The 15,627-nt window shown below is 39.7% G+C and overlaps 1 long non-coding RNA gene across 1 annotated transcript; it reads right to left on the bottom strand.

The window, feature by feature from the left end:
- Positions 1–3,284: 3,284 nt before the first annotated feature.
- LOC143828813 (uncharacterized) lies at positions 3,285–13,852 on the bottom strand. The gene is made up of 4 exons (XR_013227897.1): positions 13,729–13,852; positions 5,202–5,298; positions 4,085–4,203; positions 3,285–3,517 (listed from the first exon to the last, which is right to left on the bottom strand). It is a non-coding gene; the product is annotated as an uncharacterized LOC143828813 (long non-coding RNA).
- Positions 13,853–15,627: the final 1,775 nt, after the last annotated feature.

Here is a 15,627-nt window from a genome sequence, read left to right as displayed (position 1 = left end):
TATTAAAACTGGTTATATTAGAAAATCAATCAGGCAGTCATTAATCTTGATTTCAATGGACTTCATGTTTTGAGATATAAAAAAAAGAGTGATTGGTCAAGGGAAGGTAAACCCTCTTCCTGCAATTTACCTTGTTGTGCACATCATTACTCTCCCAACTTGAATGAATGTTCATATCAGGGAACTGATTGACCAGGAGATGGAAAATGCTCTAAAGAGGATTCAGAATCAAGAAAGTTATAGTTTTCCTGATCTCCAGAATCTGATTTCATTTAAAAATAGACCTGCCCCAATTCTCATTAAAGAGAAAAGGAGCAGAAATTACAAGACAAATAAACTCAGCTCCTGAAATCAGCATTTCTTTCTCACATAGAGAAGCAATTTGATGTCTCAGTTTGTTTTGGAGTGTGTGTTGTTAACTTTGGTTGGTTGATGCCTGACTGACTGAATCTGCCCTGGGAAACATTAAATAAATAATGTCTCAACTGTTTTTAGACAGCTGGATTGTTTGTTGTCTGTGGAAAGAAGCATGGATGTTTGGGTCTCCAAATAGAAGTTGCCCATATCTTTTGTCTACATGCTAACTTCTAACTGTAGATCCTCCTGCTAGATGAGGGATTGTGCAAAGGATTCTTTCATATTCTGGAGTGGCATATCTGTACTGTATCTCAGGATGCTTGAAGAACAGTAGTGGACCTGAAGTGAATGTGTATGTGGGAGGGGGGAGCCCAGTGGCAAATCACATATTTAGCCTATAGAAAGTCCCAGGTTCCAACCTTGTTATCTCAGGTTCTTGAGTAGCAGTGCTGGAAAAGCTTTCTCGGCTTAGCTATGGAGATACCCTGTCATTTAGTAGGCAATATTAAATTAGGTGAACTAATGGTCTGATTTGGTATCAAACAGTTGCAACAATCATTAAGAGTAACAGTTGCATTAAGGGTACAGAGGAGAGTGACAAGGATCATCTGGTGCCAAGGGACCAAGCCCTATGAAGATAGGTTGAGGGACTTGGGAATATTCAGCCTGGAGAAAAGGAGGTTGAGAGGGGACATGATAGCCCTCTTTAAGTATTTGAAAGGTTGTCATTTGGAGGAGGGCAGGATGCTGTTTCCGTTGGCTGCAGAGGAAAGGACGTGCAGTAATGGGTTGAAACTACAAGTACAACAATATAGGCTAGATATCAGGGGAAAAAAATTCACAGTCAGAGTAGTTCAGCAGTGGAATAGGCTGCCTAAGGAGGTGGTGAGCTCCCCCTCACTGGCAGTCTTCAAGCAAAGGTCAGATACACACTTTTCTTGGATGTTTAGGGCTGATCCTGCGTTGAGCAGGGGGTTGGACTAGATGGCCTGTATGGCCCCTTCCAACTCTATGATTTTATGATCCTACCCGAGCATCAGTCAGTATTCGCTTTTAATATTTTGCTGTCTTGCATCCCTCCCAGTTAGTAGAAAAAAGTGTGAACCATCTTCAAACAGCAAGTTGGCAGTTGCTAAATGTAAGCTGAAAGTGGTGGCTAACTGTAGTCAAGGGGTTCAGATACATATATCAGTCTCCTTAAACGTATAGCATACATAAATCAAGTAGTTTCATTGTAAAATCTACAAGCCTCTTTAAGTATTTTAAAGGAGTTTAGAATGATTCAGTTAGTACCTAATGAATTTTTAGTTCAGTCAAGTGTTAATAGAGAAAATGAAGCCAAAGCATTGCAAAATTTATGTTGAGATACCCTTAATTTCAATTAGTTTGCTGCACTGGTGAAGCGGAAAACAGGCAGCTCTATGAGTAATAGTAATAGCCCTTGATTTCATGACACCATATACATTACAGTTGACTTCTGCACCACTGCACACCATAAGGGAAACAGAGTGTTACGGATGGGAAGTGGAATGGTATTTTAGGCAGCGTGGCTGTACTAAATATGGAGCCAGATCTTGAGAATTTGTGAATCCTTCTTAACAGCCTGAAAGCCATACCTAAAGATGTAACGTTTAATTCAGAGAGCTGGTGAGACTGAACTAGCAGTGGAGACTGACCTACGACCTACAAAGAAGGACCTTACTGGCTTGAATATCACTTTTATCACAAATGTACTTGGTAGACTTGAGCAAGCCCTTCTCAAGCCCTCACTCACTCTCTCCCCCACATTGCCCCACATCCCAACAGTATGTTCATTCAGGATGCCAATCTCCAGCTGAAAACTGGGGCAGGTGGAAGGGACTATAGCTCAGTGGAAGAAACTCTGCTTTTCATGTGAAGGTCCCATGTCCAATCCTCAGCATCTCCAGGAAGTAACTAATGTGAAAAGCCACCACCTAATGTGAAAGATCTCCAAATGAAGAGCTGCTTTCAGTTGTTTTGGACTATGCTGACCTTGGCAGAGTCTGCACTTACTTTGTTTATTCTATTGTCAATCCTGTTGAATTCAGATCGATTTGAACTCAGGTCTTCCTCCCCCCCCCCATTGAAACAGGAAAGTGTTCTGCATGTGGTTAGGGCAGTTCAGAAGGGGGGGGGGAGCCAAGCCTCTTTCTTTCTTTCTTGAAGGGGGGGGGGAGAGGAGCCAAGCAGGGAGCCTCTTTCTTTTCTTGGAGGGGGGGGGAGAGGATCGAAGAAGGCAGAGAAGGGAGAAAAAATCCAAGAATGACAGAAGTTGAGAGAAATTAGAGGCTTCTCCTTTAAGGCAAGCTTGTCACATGACCACCTTTGGCCCGTCAGGGCATCTCTTTCACGGAGGTTCAAAACAGCCTGCTTTCCCAATCCAAATCTTGAAATATTGAGCATTAAAAGCACTCTAAGATATCGCACAATAAAGGCAGGGTCACTCCAGATTAATCCTTCTTGCTGCAGAAGGAAAATTTAAATTGCCTAAAATCAAAACGGAAATCACATTCTATGTAGAGAGCAGGGACTGAATCGATCTGGGACTGGAATAAAAGCTCCGTGCAGTTTACACCCTTGATGGACAAGGGGTCTGATTCAGTATAAGATAACTTTATGTGGGGATCCCCCAGAATTACAGCTTATCTTCAGACTACAGAAATTAGTTCTCCTGGAGAAAATGGATGTTTTGGATGGTGGACTCTATGGCATTGTATCTCACTGATGTCCCTCTCTTTCCCAAGCTCCTTCTCCAAATCTCCAGAAGTTTTCCCACTTGGATCCGGCAACTCTACATTCCCATTCCCCCCAGTGGTCAGGGAGGACCTGATAACCCTAGTAATAATAATACTTGTATAATTTATTATTAACTTCATCTATACTTAACTTTTCTCCATAAAGGAGACCCAGAACAGCTTACATAGTTTTCTTCCCCACCATATTATAGTTATTGAGTTGGGGAAAGGATTACAAAAACATAATGAGTTGAATCCTATCACTTTGTTGAGCTTGGTATGGAGCATTCCTCTAGCGCTAACACACTTTGTCCCTATGTCATTCTTCTAGCAGAAGAGGCTCTTCCTTCAGTGGAATACTCCTTGGCTAGAGAAAGGTTCCACCTTTAGCTGAGTAGAGTAGTCTAAAATAGAACAGAAAGGCTGATTATTAAGAAGACTTAATAATCTACTGTTATTTATATAACATTTTTAGTACGCAGAGTATTCATAGGATTAGGATATTCCCCTCTCATAAAAATATTAGTTGCATTTTAAAATGGAGACGTATGTGGAAAGTGTTGATGTTCCCAACCTGTGTTCTAGCCATTCTTAAACCTAAATCAAATCTGAATCTTTGGAAAACTATATGCTGACTTTCATGAAAATATAATCTGCAGCTAAACTTTTTCTTTTTTTATAATGGCCTTTTGTGTAAGATAAATGATAGTCCCTCAGCTGCCATCAGTTACGGAAGTTGTTTCAGCTTTACTTAGAGTTTACCATTTGTAACCTGGAAGTGTGGAGAAGGCAAGCCATTACTGGACAGTAAAAACAGGCGCTTGACGATATTAGTCATCAAGTGAGCTATAAAATGTTCATTCGGGAAGATGAGAAATAACCTGTCATCATTAAAGCTTCACAAAATTTGCAGAGGCCAGTATTTCTTTGTGTTAGTGGCCATGAAAATAACGATGATGTCGTTATCTCACCAGGATCACAGTATCGGAAATTTTTATTTCCTATGACTGTCTCCTGTCTTTCTTCACTCCTTTCGAGAACAGTCTTTATCATTCATTTTGAGGGCAGCCAAGTGAACTGAAAGGTCAACCTAATTAAAACAAAACAAAACAAAAAAGAACATCAACTGAGCAGGGGAGTAAGGTCCCTGGAAAGGTAAGTAGAATTTATATTAAAAATATATAAACAGATAGTACAGACAACCAGATAAATTGGTGACAAAAATTTAAAGACAATGCCTGGATGACCTTTCCCAAGTTTTTTGAGGAAAGTGTGTTATTTTTATACAAAAATTATTCATCTGACATTAGATGCAAAATTAAATTGGATCCTTTTTCTCAAATGGTCCAAAACATTATATTTTCATAAACTGCTGAGAAGCAAGAAAGATTTAGTCAGCCTTGTTTTTATATTTTCTCCCATAAAGATTAGATTAATTTAGCCTAAATAGAAGCTATCCATCACTGAATGGCTTCAAAAGAAATAAACAGTTTCCAGTATAGTTTGAAGTTATATGCAGGAGGTGATTTACAAACTAAATATATTTATGAGGTGCTGTATCAAAAGAAATTTATTAATCACAATCAAATGTTATGTGCTACATTTTAAGAGGACGGGGTTAATGACTGCAAAATAATGTTTCACTCCTTTGACTTTTTGGGAAGACAAAGAGAAAAATGATATACCCATGTATAATAGTTTCATCTAAACAGTTTTAAAATGTTAATTTGTCCCATGTAGAATTTTATGGGCCCCATCTAAAGAACTGAAAAAGAACTAAGTGAATAAAATAGGTATATGCAAATTCTTGTGACTATTAGGGTGGGGATTCCTAAAATGTAGAAGTTCATGAGAATCTGGCTTTTCCCTTTCTGCTGGGCTACAAGCACAGTACATCTGTAATGCTATCAGAAATGCTCAAAAGGTGAAAATCTCTGGAGGGATGTAACCAACGTATGACCAGACTGCAACTTATGACCAGATTTTAACATTTTTCAACTATGGGATTCAAGAGGGTCACCAATGAAAGCGTCATTTTAAAATGGAGGCTCTGATTCTTTGCATCGCAAACAGAACTTTACTACATACTCAGTCATTTTCTTGCTTCTTCTTCCCACTGCAATCACCTGGACTGCCTGTGGGTCAGCGGAAGCCAAGGAACATCATAGCGTTTGAAGTTGGGAGGCTGGGGGTGAAAAAAAGAAATCAGAAAAATATCTTTCCTCTCTTCTTCAAGCAGAATTGTCTACCTCAAGTAGAAAGGCCACAGGATCAAAGTTGTAGTCAGACTTTACTTTCTCCATTGAGGCACCATGCATTAATGATGACAGTATGGCATCTGACTTGAGCCCAGCTGTGCTCTCAGGTATCTTACCTGTTGCTATGAGGGTTATTGATAATTACTTCTATAAAATATTTAGATTTCAGTTGTTCTGAATCATTCAATATCAGTTTTCTTATATACCAAAAGGGATTAAGCTCCATGCCTCTATACTGAGCAGGAAGGGACATTATATTATGCTACAGATTTTGCAGCTTTCTTTGATGAAGAAAGACTGTTCACTGTATCTAACTCATTGAAAACTGTGAATACAAGTCTTTTGCATGCACAATGACTATCAGGTCCTGTCGTCATCTGATTATGCATCCCTGCTCAGGAAATTATTTCTTTACCTTATTTATAGCCTGTATTCTCACTGAGACTCAAAACCTATGGTTGAGGCCATGCCACCTGGACTGGAACAGTTTGCAGGAGGTAGAGAACCATTTGAACTTTATTGTGCCTTACTGTGTTTTTAATAGTATTTTATTAATTATGTGATATTTTTAACTATGATTGTGAATCACCCTGAACCTGCTTTTGCATGAATGGGTAGTACATAAATCAATCTATTGTCTGTCTGTCTGTCTGTCTGTCTATTTATATACTGTCCTCCAGGCAGCTTACATAGAACTTAGCATACAGGGAACAGTACAGATAACTTAATAATTGTAAACAGTAACAATTAGGGTTGTGCGCTTTGGCTGCTGAAGTGGCCATTCCAGCCCGAAGCAGCCAGTGCTGCGGCATGGGGGGGGAGGGGAGGTGCCGGCGCTGATATGCCGGTTGGTGTGCCAGTCATGAAATAATTCATTATTTCCCCACATTTCCCTCTATTTTTTTTTATTTCCTACTTGGAGGATTATAATCCAATCCAAAAAAGTGCTGTAGTTTTCTAAGCCAACTAATTTCGAGAGGCTTTAAAATCACAACTTATTCCTACTGGTGATAGCACTAAAAATGTGCTTTTGGAGGTGTGAGAAATTACATGAAAGATGAAAGTCTCTCAATGAGGAAGGGGCATGGCTTAGTGGTAGAGTGGCATATAGTAGGTCCCAGGTTTGGCATCTCCAGCTGCCAATACTGGGTGGCGGGCGTTGTGAGATCCTGGAAAGTCACTGCCAGTCTGAGCAGACAATACTGACCTTGATGGACCAATTGTCTCATTCAGTATAAGGCAGCATAATGTGTTTGTGTGTGTGTAAACACAGGGCCTTGTAAACACAGGGCCTAGTAAAAGGGGGATCCTGCAGACTCTTTTTCACCACACTGGCCATATAACATTAGACTGTTTATTTGCTTAAGATATAGACTGCAGTCTTAAAAGTAAAAGTAACTTACAATGAATAAAATAAGATTTTATACAACAAAATAACACAGTCAGCCAGCAAAATGGGATCTTGTAATTTATCGCTGAGGCACTCAACAAATTATCAAAACACGGTGTTTATGCTAATGACAATGATTAACTTCTCTGCTTGGGTACATTGGAGTTTTATTCTCATGCTACAATGCTTTTCATGATTTCCTTCAGGATCAGAAACATATTAGTTTTACTTTATAGGCAGTACAACTTGCAATTAAGACAATAGTACTGGCTCATTATATATTTTAAAACAACAACATACCATTTAAATGATGGTCAAATGCTGTTAGAATGGACATTAGTGGTAAAATGGCACCTAGGATGCATATTGATATTGCTCAGTCTTCCTGCTTAATCTATGTATGAAATCACTTTGGAAAGTCATATATGATGTATCCTTTAGATATCTGCACAGTATTTCCATAAATACTGATAGGACCATTACACAGATTGATATACAAATACAGTACATGGCTCCATCTGTGCCCTATGTTGACAATCAAAAATCATACATTCATAACTTTTATGTACCCTTCATCTTTAGCTATATTTAGTATTTATTTAAATTATAGCCCACCTTTTTCCACAGCAGGGACCAACAGGTGTCGTATATCATTTTGTTCTCTTCCATTTTATTTCCACAACAACCTATGAGGCAGGTTAGTCTGAGACTGTGTGGCTAATTTGACAATCTAAGCACTTCACCCTACTGAGAGGTAGCTGCTATTGAACAACAGCAAACACACAAGCCTGTTTAGTCATGCAGTTCTAACAAGTAGTCTGGTGGTTGCTGCCAGATATGGCCCCATGAGTCCTCCCCCAAAGGCCAAAACAGCCACATCCATGGAAACAATCCTGTTTCCCACTATCTTTTACTGTTATGAATAAAGGCTTTTAGACTGGCAATAGTGTTGTGGTTGCCTAGCATTGTGGTTGCTTACATTTTTTAAAGCTGCAGCCACTGTTTCTATCGTTTCGGAGGGTTTTAATTCCCATTTATTTAGATCTAGGATTTTTCTGCAAACCTGAGGGTTTACTTAGGTTTGTAGAAAGGAGACATTTTTTGTTTATGGCTCCTATGTCCAGATTTAATTATCCAGAGAAGTAGCCACATTGAGAAGTAGATACATTGATGGTGAAAACTTGAGCCTGCTGTGAAGAATTTCAAAAAGATCTTTCCAAATTCAGTGAATAATCACAAAAATCCTTGTGTTTTGGTGGCAGCTATTGGGGTTGGACTAAATGTCCTGAAGGTTCCTTCCAACTCTATGATCCTATGATTCAAAGCAATATATATATTAAAAAATCTGCACACCCAATCACATTTCCAGTGTATAGGCAGAAGATTATAACTGAAATGCCAGTTGGCCAGCTGGAAAAATATTGTAAAAAGAGCAAACAAAATGAACAAGGGGTGGAGTGCCTATCTCTGAGACAAGGTAAAGCATTCAAAATGTTTATGCTTAGAAAGAATTTGGCTATGGACAACCTAATAGAGGCTTATACTGTTATGAAGAATGTGTGTGTGTGGGGGGGGGGGAGAATGACCAGCTCATGCTACAGTCTTCTGGTTTCCCCTGGAAGGGGTGGCATTAGGCCATGAGAAGTACAATTGCAGGGTTTGGCTATGCCTCGATGCAGTTGCAGACATAGGGTGGGAACTCTGGGAAGAAAGGCACCTCTCATATGGAGGGGTTTATCTTGGCCTTGCAAAACAGAGTTACATCATTCTCAGTGCATAATCAGTTCATTGACTTCAATGGATGAATGTGAACATGAATTGCTTTCATGCTTTATGTGAAGGTTTTCCAAAAGCATTTACTTTTCATTATTGGAAAACGCCAAAACAGGGTTACAACTGAACATCAAGAAGACAAAGGTAATGACTACTGGGGAATGATACAACTTCAATGTAGAAAATGAAGAATCTGATATTCTTCAAGATTCTATCCCTTGGCTCCATCATAAACCAAAACAGAGACTGCAACCAAAAAACCAGAAGGAGATTGACACTGGAGAGGGCAGCTCTGAAGGAGATGGAACAGACTATTAAGTATACGGATGTGTTGCTGGTTAATTCATGCATAGTTACTATGTATAGGTGTGAGAGCTAGATAATGAAGACACTTGAGAGAAAGAAAGTTGATTCACTTGAAATGTGTTGTTGAAGGAGGGTTTTATGGCTACCGTGGCCAAAAAAAAAGATAAATAAATGGTTTCCAGTCCCAATCAAGCCTGAATTCTCCCTAGAAGCTAAAATGACTAAACTGAGGCTATTGTAATTTGGTTACTTTATGAGAAGACAGGAGTAACTGGAAAAAGACAATAATGCTAGGGAAAGCTGAATGCAGTAGAAAAAGGCCCAGAATGAGATGGATTGACTCAATCAAGGTGGCCATAGTCTGCCATTTGCAAGACCTGAGCAAGGCTGTTAACAACCATTAATTCATAGTGTTGGAAGCTGCTTGACAGCACTGAATGGGGGGGGGGGAGAGAGAGAGAGAGAGGAAACCAGATGCCAGTCCATTTTGTCTACACTGAAAATTATACTCCTGCTCAATTATATTTTACTTTCTACTCCTTGGAACAAATGTCTCCTGACACTATAATATGTGCACTCAGAGCAAGGACACACATTTGTTTTATGTGAGCCCACACCCCCCAATCAACGAAAGACAGATTGTTCAGACATTTTGCTAGACTTCACTGATGCTTTCACCCAGACTACTTATGCTTGAAAGTCAAAGGCAATCAGGAAGGCTCTGCAGTAATGCCTAATGAAGACCATTTCCACACCTCTCTCAAGGCTGTAAATTACTGTTAATATTATTATACATAATTAATAAATGAAAATATAGATAGTTCCAGAGGTCAGATAATCATCGAAGGAAACTGTTCAGCTCTTAAGCCATCTCTTCTTTACTGATCCATGAAAACATTGCAACTGTAAATCTGAAGAGCGTTCCTTTCAAATCCCAGCCACACATCACAGTACTAAAACGCTATCAACTGCAGGAGGGAGAGCTGAAGGTCAATTATACATGGGCAACAGTACCAGGTAACACCATATCAGTTCATCACATCAGCGTAATCATCATGAGACTATCAGGGCTGGTTTTTAAGGAGACTAGAGGTGAGAATAGGGACACTAAAGTGCCAAATTTAAGAAGATCAAGTGTCGGCAGAAAACGAAATATTAACTTTGGGGATGCTGAACACAAATTTCAACTCATAAATTGAAGGAGTGATTTTAAAAAAGAATGTAGGAAATACATCAACCATCGATTGAGGTGGAAAATGCCAACTATTCTGCAGAGCTCTTGAAGATGAGGGAAAAAGGCAGTGCCAGAGAGAAGGGTGGGGGAGCCTGAGGACATTAGCTTCTTCTTAATTATGTCTGCTGTGCGGTAGTTTGAAAAAGCTGATGCAAGGCTATTGGAGCAATGATATTTTATATATTATGACAAACTGAACAACACTGGTATGCTCAGCAAAATACTGCTGAACCAATTTTGTTCCTAGACCATTACACAAGCTATAAAACTAATTTTTTAAAAGCATAATTTCAAACTGAATTCTCAGTCAACTCGTTGCAATGAAGAGATATTTTCCAGGCATTGATCGTAAGTGGCTTATGCCTTGCTTGAATACCAAAACTGTTTTATGGAATGCACCACTGCATGTAGGCTCTGTAATGTGATATTAAAATCTATCACATTAGATAATCTTTCTGAAGACTTGGGTGCATTTTCCTGATGATCCCTGAGTCATGGAAAGATGCACCATAAACTTTTTACAAAATTGTGTTGCTTGGAAGAACCTCAGTAAACAACACAAACCACAGATATGTACATATACAGTAATTTCAAAACATTCTCCAGTGTCAACAACCCTTTTTGATTGGTCCCCCTCCATCTCTAGAGTCCAACTTAAAATTGTTAACATCCAGTTTAAAGGTCTTCCAAAATTAAAACTGATCTCCAGACACAAATTCATTTCCCTGGAGAAAATAGCAGATCTCAAGAGCATTCTCAATGGTCTCACATGCCTGTTGAGCACCTTCTCCTTCCAAAACTTCACCCCCTCTGCAGAATCCATCCCTAAATCTCCAGGAATGTCCCAGACCAGAGACAGTGAACCAAGCCCATGTCAAAATGGACCTTTTGAAGCTTGCTGGAGAGAAAGGCAGGGTAAAATGAGAAAAAAAACTTTTCCTAAACTACATACTTTGGAACCCTTTCCACACACATCCCAAAAAATGGTGCAATGGCCATCTTAATGCTATGCAGAATTACAAGCATTCCACACAAAAATCTCATGACTTAGGCACAGCACCAAATGCACTCTCTGTTTGCTGCAAAGTTTGGGAATAATGTCCAAGTTTCCATGGCAAAGTGGGGATTTGAACCTGGCTCTCATAGATCCTAGTCCAGCACTTTAACCACTGTGCCGTGCTGGCTCTCTAGTATAGATGCCATTTTGTACATATCACTACTTTTTTAAAATTTGTGGTTGAACGACAAACAGAACCACAGACCAACAGACCAGGTCACAAACTGAACTGGTTCATATTAGTTTGTGAGCTATTTAAAGTTTAACCCTCTATTTTCTGTTCTCCTTGAAAAGTAATGGAGAGCAGAAAGTAGGATTTAAATAGCTCTAAGTCATTTCATACCCAGTTTTCTATTTAATGAAGCTTTTGGTGGTACCCATGGTTTTGCAGAAAGCAGGGGTTAATGTGCTTCCCAAGCTGGGTGGCATTTCACTCCATGCTTTCTGTTTGCTGTGAAAGCCATGGTCAGCAGAAAGCTGGGATTGAAATGCTCAGAGCCAATTAAACCAAACAACTGAGCTGTTTTTCATAAAAAGCAGAAATCTGGGGGTTAATTTTCGGTTCTTCATGAACTACCACAAATTGCCATGAACTGCATCAGAATTTGTGAATGTTTGTGGTGGCTCTTCAGTTCGCTGACATTCCTTTACAAACCACAAATTAACCAAAATTTGTGACCAATTTTAGTCTACCAGGTTTGTGACCATTCCTATACATCACAAATGTAGCACAATAGATTTTTAAAAATAGTAAGATAGAAATATTTTGGATACACGTCCTACACTGGCTAAATGAGTGGCAAAAACATCAACTCGGCCTTGGTTTTACAGCAAAGCATCATGAGATTTCCCAGTTATTATTCCCCCTTTGGCAAAGTGAGAAATAAAAGTTTTGCATCAAATTTATCTTTGCTTCCTTTTCACTTTTATCAGCAAGTGGGCTTTGTTGTAACTATTCTTGACATTTTTTTTCTATCACACATAACCTAATGCCAGTTTCTATCCCATTTAATTATCCATTCTGACTTAAAACACAATCAGCATTGAACCAGCTGTGCAACCTTGAAAGAATAGTATTTTCAATAATACATTGGTTAAAAAATAAGAACAAGCAGGCTATTAATTTTAATAGAAGCCCTCCCTTCTGACTACAGCCTGGCCATAGCTTAAAAAACAGTATCCATTTACTGCTAAGCAGTAGCCTCCCTAGTGCACTCATTACAGCAATAGATTCTATTCATTGTCTGACACCATGACTAGCTAGATGGCTACGTTGGAGCAACAAGGTCACCTTTGAGGTTCAAGCTTCAATGCTAATAAGATGGAAGTACTCATGGAAAAACAGTCAATATGAACATTTGCACTCACTTGTGATATGTAAAGCAATGAGAACCTGCTGGGAAAATATTTGGTAATTGTGATAGAAAGATATTGTGAATTTAGGAAACCCCATATCTATTTCTCCCAAAGAAATCGAATGTTATGGACATATATTCCTTGGAGATCAAAATCTTATAAGTTGCCACTTCAGTATTGCAGAAAAGAAATAATTCTTTAGAGATGAAAACATATCTCTAGTTCTAGGCCACAGGGAACTGCCATCTAGGAAGATGGAGTGGAGCATACAATTGGCCAAGAAGTGAAAGAGTATAGTGTTCCATGAGCCAGGAAAGGGAGCATGTAGATCAATGGTTCCCAAACTTTTTCAGGCTGCCACCCCCTTGGCTCCCAGACCACATCCCTAGTGTCCCCCCTCACACACACATACACATGAACACACACCTCTTTCCTCTTGTTAGGTCTACTGCAAATTCAAAACATACTATATTGCCTATACTTATTTTTGGTTGTTTTGCAGGAGAGAGAGAGAGAAAGGAGGAGGAGGAGGAGGAGGAGGAGGAGGAGGAGGAGGAGGAGGAGGAGGAGGAGGAGGAGGAGCAGCTAGCAAGCAAGCAAGCAATGGAAAATCCCATGGTCAAAAGAAAGCAGGAGAAGGATTTTCCAGCCTCCCAAAGATGGAGACTTATGGGGAACAGTTGCCAACCCTGAGTATAGAAGTTCCTGGAGATTTGGGGTAAAGCCTAGGAAGGAGAGTCTGAGAAGGGGAAGGAGCTCAGCAGGAATATGATCCCATCCAGCCCACCTTCTAATATCCACGGTGGCTATAACCCAGGAGCAGGTAATGGCAAGCCACCAAGGAATATCTCTCACTAGGAAAATGCAGACAGTGTCAGAATGCTGCCCCCTGCTACCCCCAATCATTCCACCCCCCCCCCTATGGTGGCATATTGCCCTCTTTGGGAACCCCTAATATAGATAGTCTAGAAAACAGGCCCTATATTTTGGTCTAAAGTGTTCTGACTACCTTATACAACAGCGGTACTGGTCTAATATTGTTCCAGCATACTGGAATGTTGGAGAGAAGATTCCCATCTCGTGGACAATTGGTGCCCAACTAACTTGCGATTGCTTGGTCTGAATATTTCATTAAGGGTATTCTGCAGGGATAGAATTTAAAGCTATCTTAAAATGTTTCTCACTTCACAAGTAGTCTTTTTTTTACACATTTCTTTTAATTTTCCACTGTATGAACCTACCTGACTGCTATGATCATTTTCTGAGACCCTGCTTTGGGTGTTTCCACATCCTCAAATTAGGTGGTAGTGAATTAGGCAGATGGCAATCTCAGTTGAGGCACCAAACTATAGATAAGTGAATCCATGGCAGAAGAACTCCAGGGTGTTCTAGAACCTATGATATCACTTGCACTAGGGTTCCTTAGCAGCAGTCCCACCCCCACTCCTGCCACCAGTCTTCAGGCCAGTGATGTGTGTGTGTGCACACGTGCGTGTGGGTGTGCTTATGCAGAATCATAGAATCATAGAATAATAGATTTGGAAGGTACCTCCTGGATCATCTAGTCCAACCCCCTGAACTATGCAGGACACTCACAACCCTATTGCTCATTCACTGGAACCTGCCACCCCCTTAAGCCTTCACAGGGTGTAAGTGAAAAGGTTACTGTTGTGATGATGTTATGATGTTGTATCTGGGGCAAGGTTGCAAGTGACATCCTGTCACTATAGGATACTTTAAAACCATATATTTGCCAGGTTCTCCTTGAAAATAATATCATACTGTTGATTCAACTGTAACCCCCTGCATCTCTGAACCTAGTCTTCTGTTGGAAGTTGGTATTTTGTACACTGGTGATATTGTCAGGTATGCAGCAGCCCCGATGTCAGTGTGATACTTAACAAATGCCTCAAATGATGTTATGCTCATTAATTAATTTAACAGTAATTATGAATTTGCATGAAGGACATAACCAGTCTCTAACATTTTTCACTTTATTTCATTGTGGGCAGACATTTCCAAAGTTATAAACTCTGTCTGTCTTTTCCAGAAAAACAACTATTACCTGTGGCTTACTGATGTGCTTTGTAAAGTGTTTTGCGCAATGTTCTCTTCTCGTTTCTGCATGCATTAGAATTAAGTTTGGATCTTAACCTGCTCTTCAGTCCATCTCATCTGATGGAATGGCATTTCCATTTGTAGAAGGCAGGGAGAGCCATTTTTAGCCATTTCCCCTTCTGGCTGCAAAATCCCATTTTGCCTTCACTGCTCTTGGAGATCCATTGACTTGCAGGAGCAAAAGGAGTTGCCTTCCTTAAGCATGCCTCCTCTCACACAGTTTTGGACCTATACCAGAGTTTCCAAATTATAGAAAAAACTATATCTTCCCCCATCTTCTTTTAAAACACTTTGACATGCAAATGGAAACAGAGAACAAAAAAGATGATGCTGATCTAGAACTTTTCTCCCTGTTGTGCTAGTTTTCTGATTACTGAGACTGCTGTACATGCAGACTTACTCAAAAGAACCAAGAGGGAGGAATATAAATATTTATATTAAAAATGAATAAATACATTCAAAATTGGTATACTTTCACCTGCATTCTTAGGTTCTGCAGACTCAGAACTTTACTGCTTTCTACTGTGTATGTAGATTAAGTCAGCATTAGATTTAGGATTTTTAAAATATAAAAATTACTGTGTTGTTCTCCAATACAATAGGGTTACCAGCCTCCAGGCACAGCCTGGAGTTCTCCCAGAATTTCAACTGATCTCCAGACTACAGAGATCTGTTGCCCTGGAAGAGATGGCTGTTCTAGAATATGAACTCTATGGCATTTAGTCCCTGCTGAGCTCTCTCCTTTCCCCCAAACTCTCCTTTCCCCTCAAGACCATCCCCAATCTCCAGGAATTTCCAAGCTGGATTTGGCAACCCTGCAATATAAGCATAGCTCACCAGAATATGACTTTAAAACATTCAAAGAGATATTGGGGCATTGCAGATAGGCTGCTAAATCTTTTAAATCCAAAATGTACCGGGGGAGGGGGGAAACACGGATCAGTCAGAACAGACGTGGAACTGTAAAACCCATTTTCAGTAAAAAGAACTTGCTTAAATTAGTTCCTATTACTGACCTGTAT

Source organism: Paroedura picta, chromosome 2 (assembly GCF_049243985.1).
Source record: "Paroedura picta isolate Pp20150507F chromosome 2, Ppicta_v3.0, whole genome shotgun sequence".
Taxonomy (NCBI): Eukaryota; Metazoa; Chordata; class Lepidosauria; order Squamata; family Gekkonidae; genus Paroedura; species Paroedura picta.
The sequence above is the reverse complement of the archived record's forward strand: the minus strand, read 5'-3'. Positions and strand labels throughout refer to the sequence as shown.